The following is an 11,996-nucleotide window of genomic DNA, read 5'->3' on the forward strand; positions in this document are numbered from 1 at the left end:
AGTTTACAAGATATGATCGAGTGAAGTTTCGAGTTCAAATTTGAAAAGATCAAAAGTTGAAACTAATGATGCTATTAGATGTAGGAAGTCAATATGAATATGTAGGAAAAAGAATTACTAGATTGTAAATAACAGATCGAGTAATTCAAAATAGCATTGAATCTGCTTAGAATGTTGTGTAACAACTCTTTGGTGGACTAGTAGAGTAACTGGCTAAGATCAAAATTATATGTTGGAAAGATGACACTAATTGTGCGAACGAAAAGATTACTTCAATACGAATCTGATGCAGTTGGGTTCATCGGAAACGGAGCTACGGATAAAAAGATATGATCAAAAGAAGTTATGAATCTAAACAAATTTCGAAATTTGGAAGTTACAAAAAGTTTATTTGATAGATTCACTAGATAGGTGGAATCAAGACGAAAATGTAGGCGTTGGTTTTATCTAATTTGGATGAATGAGTAAAAAGTTTTGGCTATTTGAAAATTCTAGACCAAACTATTTTACGGAAGAAAAAATAGGTATGTCTAAAAGAATTCTAAGTCTAATGTATAAATATAGAGACTAATTAAAATTCGAATTATTCTATCATACACTAGTCTAAAAATTATAAGCTATAGAACTATAAAAAGAATACGAAGAAAGATATCTATATAAGGTACAAAAAAGACGACTTTGGATAGAGGAGACAACTTGCAGAAACCCCGTCGGAGAGGAGAAATATTTTTTAGTGAATCTAGTCAAACCAAAATATTGATTTAACCCGAATCAGATGATTTTTGAAGGCTTTATGACTATTTATAGATGAAAAAATGGTTAGAGGTCAAAGTCTAGACAATGTGGGACTAAATGTAGACGAAAAAAAGAAACAGAGAGAAAAGGTGCGCCATGGGCCAAAAGGCTTCCGCCGGCCGGCCGCGCGCGTACAGTGCGGCTGCAGTTTTTTAAATATTTTTCTTTTCTGAAATTTTATTTTTCAGAATAAAATAAATAAATAAATAAAATAAAGTTGTAAACCTTACCAAAAATAAAAATATGGGCTGGCATGTCTACTATGCTACGCATGTGGGCGACAAATAATTATGAGCCGCATGTACATTTTTTAAAATATAAACAGAAAGGAAAACTGAATAACGAAAATAAAACAAAATTTTATATCGGTATATTTCATATCAAAATTTTCATAAAAACATCTCCTAAAACATGAACATATTTTCAATGGCAAATAAATTCCACAAAAAGCTAAATAAAGCAAATAGTGCTATTGGTTCATTTAAAAACCAAATAAAAATATTTTAAAATAACAAAATTACTTTAAACTCATTTTCCCCCATTTTTCTACTGTAGGGAATCATTTTACCCTATTTTACGTATATTTTATTTTTGGAGAAAAATAATTTGAATAAAACCCAAATAACTCCAAATTGAAAGGGGGTTTTCAAAATAACTTCAAAGGGGCTTTGAATTTGATTTTTTTTGAAACTTCCAACTCTCTTTCTTAACATTTGAAGAAGTCATTTTATCTTCTCTTATGAAACTCATTGAGTTGCATGAAGTTTCTGAATTTGAAATAGTTCCAAATGGAATTCAAACCCTTTTCAGTTATTTAAATGGAAGAAGTCATATCATCTTCACTCCAGGGTTTTTTGATGAAATGAATTTGAATTCATGGAGATCATAAATGCAAGGTGAATGTTTTGGGAAAGTCATTTTATTCCCTCTCATTCAACTTTAAAAAAGTTTCAAATTTCACTCAATTTCACACAAGCAACCAGACAAAAATCAAAGAATCAATCAAAACTATTTATTTAATATAACATTCCAAAATTTAGAATTTTGGGATATTACAGTCACCGAGCTGAACGTGTGCAGAACTTGGAGGTGTCGTACGTTCGATACTTGATCGGTCGGAGCTAGAAGAAGTTCGACTACATCAACCGCGTTGTCAAACGCTTCTGCCGCGTTCAGTACTTGATCAGTCGGAGCTAGAAGAAGTTCAAATACAGTGAGGATGGTGTGTCCTCTGAGTTGTGACTCACCTGCCTCAACCAGACGTACAGTTGATACAACAACTGGAACTGGTCTACCAAATTGCATTGTCTTCACCGAGCCAACATGGTTTCAAATTCCTCACCCTCTCTTACATTATTCTGTTGCTGAAGAATTTGTGATCTATCTTCTGATGAATTTGAACTGAAGAATTTCATCATGCTATATTTCATTTCCTCAGTTCATGTTCCTCATGCTTGAATGCCTATGTGATTGCATGTTCTTCACTCTTATGTATCATGTATGCATGTACTCTGATTTTGTGATGACTTAGTTTCCCTCACGTTTCTATTTCTTCACTTTGATCTTCGTCAAATTCTTTAGAGTTTGACGAATTTCTTAAAATATCCCATTCACCCCTCCTCTGGGAGTAAACCTGCACTTTCAGTTTCTGTTTTATACATAGATTCTAACATTCAGAGAATGCAAGTCGGTATCTTTGAAATGATGTGTTTTTTGCTTTTGCTTGGGACTATGATGTTTGGCACCCCTTAGTTCAAATTACCAAACAATAGTTTCATGGTCATCTATGATAATATCTTAGTTCACATTACAATCATAATCTCTGAACCTAACCAGATGTCTACTATGATTCTGACATCTATAATGATTGGCAGATCTTAGTTCACATCACTACAATTCTTAAATAACCAAGGAAAAAGGAAATACTTTTAATGAAATATGACATACCATGGGGTCAAGGAGCTAGCAGAGGCAAGGGAAAGTGACCGAGGGAGGGCGGCGATGCCACCAGCTCAACCGAGAGGGAGAAGTGATAACCCACAAGTATAGGGAGTCGTTTGTAGCCTTTTTCGATAAATAAGTGCAAACCCAACGAGGAGATAAAGGTAGAACAAATATTCCCTCAAGTTTTGTCGATCGTCGATACAACTCTACGCACACTTGACGTCTGCTTTACCTAAAACAAGTATGAAACTATTTTCCAAGAATAAAACCACGAGTACTTTGCGAGAATATATAAAACTATGAATAAATTGCAAGGTAATAAAAGTAGATAGCTTTTGTCAACAAGAAAGTCATTTGTCCCTAGGCAATTGATAACTAGACCGGTAATCATTCTAGCAATTTAATATGAGGGAGAGTCATGGGCTAACATACTTTCTCTGCTTGGATCATATGCACTTATGATTGGAACTCTAGCAAGCATCCGCAACTACCAAAGATCATTAAGGTAAAACCCAACCATAGCATTAAGTATCAAGTCCTCTTTACTCCCATACGCAATAGCCCACTTACTCAGATCTATGTATTATGTCACTCATGCCACCCACTATAAGCGAATTATGAACGTATTGCAACACCCTACAGCGGGGATCCCTCACGTTTGCGCGACGCAGAGGGCACCGTAGGACAACACCATAATAAAATATACACTCATACCAACCACGATCGTCGATTAGCCCATAGGACAAAACGAATCTACTCAAACATCATAAGATAGCTAGCCATAGATCATTGGGAAAAAATATAGCATTGAGCACCATGTTTACTTAGAGCTTACAGCGGGGAGAAGGGGTGTTACACCGCTACATAGAGGGGGAGAGAGTTGGTGTTGACAGCGGCGAGGCTGTTGATGTAGATCGTTGTCACGATCCTTGCCCCGTCGGCACTCCGACGCCACCGGGAGAGAGGGGGAGAGAGCCCCCTCCATATTCTTCTTCCTTGGCCTCCCCCCTAGATGGGAGGAGAGTTACCCCTCTGGTCCATGGCCTCCATGGCAGCGGAGGGGCAGGAGCCCCTCCGAGGTTGGATCTCCCTCTCTATTCTCTTCTGTTTCGCGTCCCCCATATCTGGCCGAAAATCATTTCTTAAATATCCGGAGATCCGTAACTCCGATTGCGCTGAGATTTTAATACGATTTTTCCGGATATAAGCTTCCTTGCGCCGAAGTAGAGCTCCAACCGACTTATGAGGAGGGCACAAGGCACTTGGGCACACATGGGGCCTAGGGAGCGCACTGGTGTATCTTGGGAGCTGTGGGCCCCATTTGCGTTGTTTCCACCTCCCAAAAATCACATATATTCCAAAATAATTCTCCGTAAATTTTTGTCGTGTTTGGACTTTGTTTGATATGGATATTCTGCGAGACAAAAAACATGCCATAAACAGGAACGGACACTAGGCACTTGATCAATAGGTTAGTCCAATAAATGATATAAAATGTTGCCAAAAATATGTGAAAGTTGTATAATATTGGCATGAAACAATAAAAAATTATAGATACGACAGAGACATATCAAGTAGCCAAGGCGGAGAAGGTGTGGTGTTGTTGGGGGAGATCAGCCGAGTGTGTCGCTATTGGGAAATGTAGTAGAAAACAAAAAATTCTGCACCTACAATCACCCAAGATCAATATGAAGATGCATAACGGGTTGGGATCATGATCATTGCCGTCACTGAGTTATAGTGGAAGAAGAACATGTCATGTGTAGATCGTACTTGAAGTCCCTCAAACCGTCGAAGAACGATCCCTCATACCATCCATGAACAGTCCCTCAAACCGAAGACCGAAAACACAACCTCTCTACTTGGTTGCAAGCATGCAACCATCAAGATCCGGCAGCGCTTCGTCATCCAGAGCTAATCGTAGCCTAAGAATTAGAGGGAAGAGATTAGAACCTCACTGAGCTTCTAATTATGAAGATAAGAGGATTAGTCTAGCTCTAATTAGTCAACTAGGACCAACTAGAACTAGAAGAACTAGAGGAGGCTCCAAAACTTGTATGAACAAAAGAGCACAAATCCTCATGTCGTGTAGAGGGAGGGCTTCCACCAAGGGGAGAGTTTCCCCCTTGGTGTGCCGGGAAGGGGGAGGAGGAGGCTGACTCCTCCCCCTCCCAGTTTGGCCTCCTTCCTTCTAGGAAGGGGCGCCTCCCCTCTTGGGCCCTTGTGGCCCAAGATGACTTCCACCTCTTGGCCTTTTAAGGCCCTTGATATTAAAATTAAATATAAAATGTTGTAATACTTATAGACCATTTTATATACAATTTAACATCTTCAGAAACATTTCCACCTATATATAATATATCGGTAATACCCGGTATGAATTGTTATTCACCAAAACCCTTCCAGTGACCCCAAAATGCTTTTGGATCCTCTCGGAACTATTACATATACTAATGAAACAATTCCACAAATATTCTCATCACTCCCGTCATACTAACACTCAACAAATCATGATTTCCTTAAGCTTGTGACCCTGTAGGTTGGGTAACTCATGGACATGAATGAAATCGTTCATTTAATGACCGATAGCGGAACCGTAGACGTCCATATTGATTCCTATGAGCACACAAATTATATTTGGGTGAACCTTTGGTTATTATGTGATGTTCCCTTTGCTTCTCAATACTTCACAAAAACCGGGATGCATAGGTATCCTCCCGAGTCATCACCATGCTCAGTATACCGAAATCCTCGTTACCGGTTTTGTTCTTCTTTCTCGTTATTGTGTTCCGGCATCCCCGTGATGTAGACACCTATGTCTGGCCAGACGATGATGGATGACATCACACCGATAGGGCCCTAAGAAAATATCTCCATTGTCGGAGGAGCAAATCCCACTCTCGAGCTATCTAGTCCATTGTCAAACTTTCCGATGAACTTGTAAGTTGTCGTTATGATCACCGTGTTATAGGTGACGGAGTAACCCTAAACCCACCGTACGTTATGAAGTGACTACGATACTCTCATGGTCTAAGGTGAAAATTCACATGCTAACACTCTGTGTTATTAAAATTGATTATAGACGATATTAACAACAATTGGGATGTACATACAAATGGAAATGTTTGTCTGAGATTCACTGTGTGGGATGTACACATGAATGGAAACATTTGTCTGGGATTCACTGTGTGGGATGTACATACGAACGGAAACAATTAGGCCTGAATAATTGTATGTGATGACTCTCCCGATCACACACAAGCTCATTTTGCCCCGCATGTGTGACCGGAGGACCTATCCCGATGGTTTCTGGGTCTTGTGGGAAGGACCCGACCCCCTATCGCACACACACACACAAGGCGACGGTTTAAAACTTCGTGGCAGAAAGGGGTTAAAAATTGTTTGTATAGCAGCTTGTTGTACAAGTTGGCCCTTTGTGGGTGGATCCCTCTGTGGACTCCCGCAACCGTTACCCTCCATGAAAGATGTTTGAAGCTAGCATTGGTGTATAGAAAGTAAGGGATGGGTGAAGAACTTATTGTAAATGGTTACATCGATGCTAGCTTCATGACTGATATAGATGACTATAAATCTCAATCAGGTTATGTTTTTACACTTAATGGTGGTGCGGTTGTTCGGAAGAGTTTCAAACAAAACACTATTGCGGATTCTACGACAGAAGCAGAGTATATTGCAGCTTCCGAAGCTTCAAAGGAGGCGTTCTGAATCAAGAACTTTCTTGAACAAATTGGTGTTGTACCAAGTGTTATGAATCCAATGGCTCTCTACTACGATTATAGTGGTGTCGTTGCCCAAGAAAAGGAACCAAGATCACACATGAAGACTAGACATATTGAACGCAAGTATCACATTGTCTAACAATATGTTGAGAAGGGCTATGTGAAGATTCTCAAGACTCACACGGATTTGAATGTGTCAGACCCGATGACGAAGGCTCTACCATGAGCAAAGCATGAGCAACACCGGATAGCCATAAGTGTTAAAGAGACTATGTAAACTAGACTATTGACTCTAGTGCAAGTGGGAGACTATTGGAAATATGCCCTAGAGGCAAAATTCTTTGTATTATTATATTTCCATATTCATAATTAATAGTTTCTATTCTATGATATAAGTGTTATGATCCTGGAATATGTGATTCAGTGGAAAACTCATATGCACGTGTGGAATGATAAACAGTAAATGAAAGGTTCCTAGTCTTGCCTCTAAGACTAGCTCGTGTGTTGTTGGTAATTACGTTTTCCGGATCTTAGGATATCATTAAGTGTAATGATGATCCTGAAACAACATTGAGATTATGACATTAGAAGAATGATCATATTGAATTGACCCAATCTTGTTTGTTATGAATCGAGTTAATATCATCTGCATTCAATTGTAATAATAAGGAGTGTTAACATGTGATATTGCTCCTTAGATGATGAGAGTATCATGGTCACTTCTTACCATATGGTGGACTTTGGGGTTGCTCAAACGTCACATGTAACACGGTGATCATAATGACAACTTATAGGTTCATCAGAAAGTTTGACAAGTGACCGGATAGCTCAAGAGTGGGATTTTCTCCTCCGACAATGTAGAGATATTGTTAGAGCCCTCTCGGTGTGATTGCATCAATCATCGTCTGGCCAGACACACGTGACTTTGTCACGGGGATGCCAGAACACAATAAGGAGAAGCAAGAACAAAGCCGGCAACGAGGATTTCGGTATAGTGAGCATAGTGATGACTCAGGAGGATACCGATGCATCCCGGATTTTGTGAAGTGTCAAAAAGCAAAGGGAACAACATATGATAGCCAAAGGTTCACTCGAATATCATTCGTGTACTCATAGGGACTGATACAGACGTCCACGGTCTCGCTGCCAGTTGATACGTCTCCAATGTATCTATAATTTTTGATTGTTCCCTGCTATTAAATTATCCGATTTGGATGTTTTATATGCATTAATATGCTATTTTATATTATTTTCAGGACTAACCTTTTAACCTAGATCCCAGTGCCAGTTCCTGTTTTTCCCTTGTTTTAGAGTTTCGCAGAAAAGGAATACCAAACGGAGTCCAAACGGAATGAAACTTTCGCGATGATTTTTCTTGGACTAGAAGACGTCAGAGGGCTTGGAGTGCATGTCAGGAAAGGCACGAGACGGCTATAAGGTTGGAGGGCGCGCCCATGGGGTAGGGTGAGGGAGTCCTGGACTAAGGGGTCCTCGGGCGTCCCGCCTGTTATCCATGGGACGGACTAATGGGCTGTGAAGATTGGAAGGCCGAAGACTGTACCTGTGTCTGGATTGGACTCTCCTTGGCGTGGAAGGCAAGCTTGGCGACCGACTATGAAGATTCCTTCTTATGTAACCGACTCTATGTAAACCCTAGATCCCCTCGGTATCTATATAAACTGGAGGGGTTAGTCCGGAAAGGATATACTCATTACCATAGTCATATAGGCTAGGCTTCTAGGGTTTAGCCATCACGATCTCGTGGTAGATCAACTCTTGTAACCCTCATATTCATCAATATCAATCAAGAAGGACGTAGGGTATTACCTCCATAGAGAGGGCCCAAACCTGGGTAAACATCTTGTCCCCTGTCTCCTGTTACCATCGATCCTAGACGCACAGTTTGGGACCCCCTACCCGAGATCCGCCAGTTTTGACACCGACATTGGTGCTATCATTGAGAGTTCCACTATGCCGTCGATGAAAGGTTCGATGGCCCCTTCAATCTTCTATAGCGATGCTGTCCAAGGAGAAACCTTCCTCCCTGGATAGATTTTCGTGTTCGGCGGCTTCATACTACTGGCCAACTCGCTTGGCCATCTGGAGCAGATCGATAGCTAAGCCCCTGGCCACCAGGTCAGATTTGGAAGCTTGAACTACGTCGCGCATATCCGTGGAGACTTGATCTTCAATGGATTTGAGACCGCAGCGATCGCTCCCCCTCGCTCCGAGGAACATGACTTAAATCTGTCATTGGATCACATCCAGGAGATGGTCCCTATTGCTGCAACGGCCTTAGAAGCGGAGCAGATCGTGCCATCCGAAGCCACAGAGACCGCGACGTTGGAGCCACACACGAACTCGGCACCTCACAATATCTGCGTTAATGGAACTCTGGATTCATCTCCGGCTACAAATTCCGGATCATATACGCTTGCGGACACCGAGCTAGATCGGTTATAGATCTTCGAATTCAGTGCCGCAGACGTTTTTCAGCACTCACCTTTGGGCGATGTGCTAAACTCTTTAAAGAACCTGTCATTCACGGGAGACTCGTAGCCGAACTATGGCCGGTTCGAACTAGGGGCTGACGACGGAGAATTTTGTTTCCCACCCGCCACCCACTTCATAGCCACTATCGAGGACTTAACCAACATGCCCACTCCTGGCTCCACAGACATTGACGATACAAATGACCATGCAGATAAGGAGCAAGGCCAAGACCCGCCAGTCATCAGGCGCAAGACGGCCACCCCTTCACATGACGTGTACATGACCGATGCACTTAAAAAGCCTCGCGGCAAAGACAAGGGAGATCCAGTTAAAACTCCTGAGTCACAGTCTAAGTTCCGGCGCCCCAAACGCTGCCCCAAGTCACACCGCAACAACAATGGCACTGAAGAAAATAGTACTCTAGATGGCGCCGAAAGCAATGAAGACCCTATGGGAGCGACATTCGAGCAGGAGGAACAGGAAAACGGGCAAGCCAGCCCCGACGAAAAGGCCCTGCCCAGCAACGGTTCGGAGGACGACAACTACCTTCCGCTCTCCGAAGATGAGGTAAACCTCGGTGATGAAGACTTCATTGTACCCGAAGAGCCCCTCGAATAGGAGCGCTTCAAGCGCAGGCTGATAGCTACGGCACGGAGCCTGAAAAAGAAGCAGCAGTAGCTTCAAGCTGACCAAGACCTACTCGTTGACAGATGGACCGAAGTCCTGGTCGTCGAAGAACACGGCCTCAGTGGCCCAGCCAAAAGCTACCCAAAGCACAAATCGCTATACCAGTCCGATGACGGGGCGTTGGAGCCCATACCATCGTCACACAACGCGGCAGGTCGCCGGCAACTCTGTCCGGATAAAGAGGCAACTCAAGCCGAACACCATACCGCCCCACCTCGCCGTAAAGGCAAGAATAACGCAGGCCACGATTACCCAGACAACCTGCAGTGGGACTGGGACAATAGAGCAGGAAATGCAAGACCGATCTACGGATCATGAAAACATGCTTCGACACGTGACGATGGCTACCTATTCGGACGTGTCACACCTTGCTGCGACCAGGCCGAAAACCGCAATGGGACTCCTTCGGAGTTACGCCGTAGTGTGGCCCAACATAGAAGTGCCGCACACCCGCTTTGCTTCACTGATGAAGTAATGGATCATGAATTCCCCGAAGGATTCAAACCCGTCAATATTGAATCATACGACGGGACAACCAATCCCGTAGTATGGATAGAAGATTTCATCCTCCACATCCATATGGCCCGCGGAGACATCCTCCAGAGCCATTAAATACCTCCCACTAAAACTAATAGGACCAGCTCGGTACTGGTTAAACAGCCTGCCTGAAAATTCCATAGGCAGCTGGAAGGACTTGGAAGAGGCCTTCCTCGATAACTTCCAAGGAACACATGTCCGGCCACCGGATGTCGATGAGCTAAGTCACATTGTCCAACAGCCTGGCGAATCGGCCAGGGAGCTCTGGACCCGGTTCTTAGTCAAAAAGAACCAAATCGTCAACTGTCCGAACGCGGAAGCCCTCGCGGCTTTCAAACACAGCGTCCAGGATAAATGGCTTGCACACCACCTCGGCCAAGAAGGACCTAAATCCATGACAGCTCTCATTGCTCTGATGACTCGCTTTTGCGCGGGAGAAGACAACTGGCTCACTCGTAGAAGCAATAGCGCCAACAACCAGGGCACCTTCGAAATTCGAGACGCCAACGGCAAGCCACGAGGAAGCAAAAACAACAGTCACAATGACAATGAAAGATCAGGAGACACAACAGTCAATGCCGGATTCAGCAACCCCAAGCCCGGTCAGCAGAAGAAGCCATCCAAGGTGAATTGAGATGAACCATCCAACCTGGATAGGATATTGGACCGACCCTGCCAGATTCATGGCCGCCCCGATAAACTAGCTAATCATACCAACCGAAACTGCTGGGTCTTTAAACAGGCCAGCAAGCTCAACACCGAACACAGGGGTAGGAAGCCGCCAAGCGACAAGGATGACGGAAAGGTTCACCAACGAAAAATCGGGTGTCTAAAGCAGTCTCCACCCGAGGATCAACTACTCCTAGAACGGAAATAGCAACCTGGCTTCCGCCGCCCACTCCGTACACCTACAAAGTTTGTACCGCGCGTACATCATTACGCACTCAAGATACCATGGGCATCGGCGGAAGCACAATACGGACAAGCCTATGAGCACTCCAATAAAAATTTTCTATATAGAATTATTTATTTTCTTTTATTTCTTATTTTGATATCCTTTAAAAAACAGGTGACGAACAGGATAAAAATAGGAAACTGGCTCTATCGGAGTCCGGATCCGTACACTCACCTAAGGGGCTATGTCCATCAAGGATTCCCCCCATCGAGGACTGGCGGCGCAGACGTGCGACAGGAGGTCCAAAATAACTTTTTGTAGACCGCACTCTCTATTTTTCGAGCCTGTACTATGTCTGTTCCTCCACCTCCAACCCCGAGCATGTCAAATTGTCGGGGGGATGGCTTTTATATACATATATCATAAGTAATCATCGGCATATCGCTCAGTTAGCAGTAAACAATATCCGAACTAATCATCCGTATGATTTTCCCGACAAATATGGCTCCTACGGTTATTTCACAGAAATACCTCGGCCTAACCTGCCAGGGGCTCGATGTGGGAACAAATGAGTTGCCAGTAAAAGTCCGAACAACTCTATAGCATACTTCAGCGTCGTAATTTTGGCCTTATATGCATCAGCTCTGAATCATTGTCTTGGGTCAATAGTCGGGTTGCCCGGCTCCTGTGCTTGCTACCCTACGTTCCGCTCTATCGGCTAGGGTAGTAAAGGGAGAACTACTGCGATTGTGCCCTGGTCTAAACGGACGAGCACCTCAGTAGGGAAAGCTGAAAGCTGACTGTCATGATGCGGCGTGAGCTGGTCAACTGGCTCTATTGGATCAAATATGTAAGGCACCATACGCCGCATACATACCAGGGGCTATGTCGTAGCTCCACCATAA

Source organism: Triticum urartu, chromosome 7A (genome assembly GCF_056163025.1).
Source record: "Triticum urartu cultivar PI428250 chromosome 7A, HENAU_Tu73, whole genome shotgun sequence".
In the NCBI taxonomy this organism is placed as follows: domain Eukaryota; kingdom Viridiplantae; phylum Streptophyta; class Magnoliopsida; order Poales; family Poaceae; genus Triticum; species Triticum urartu.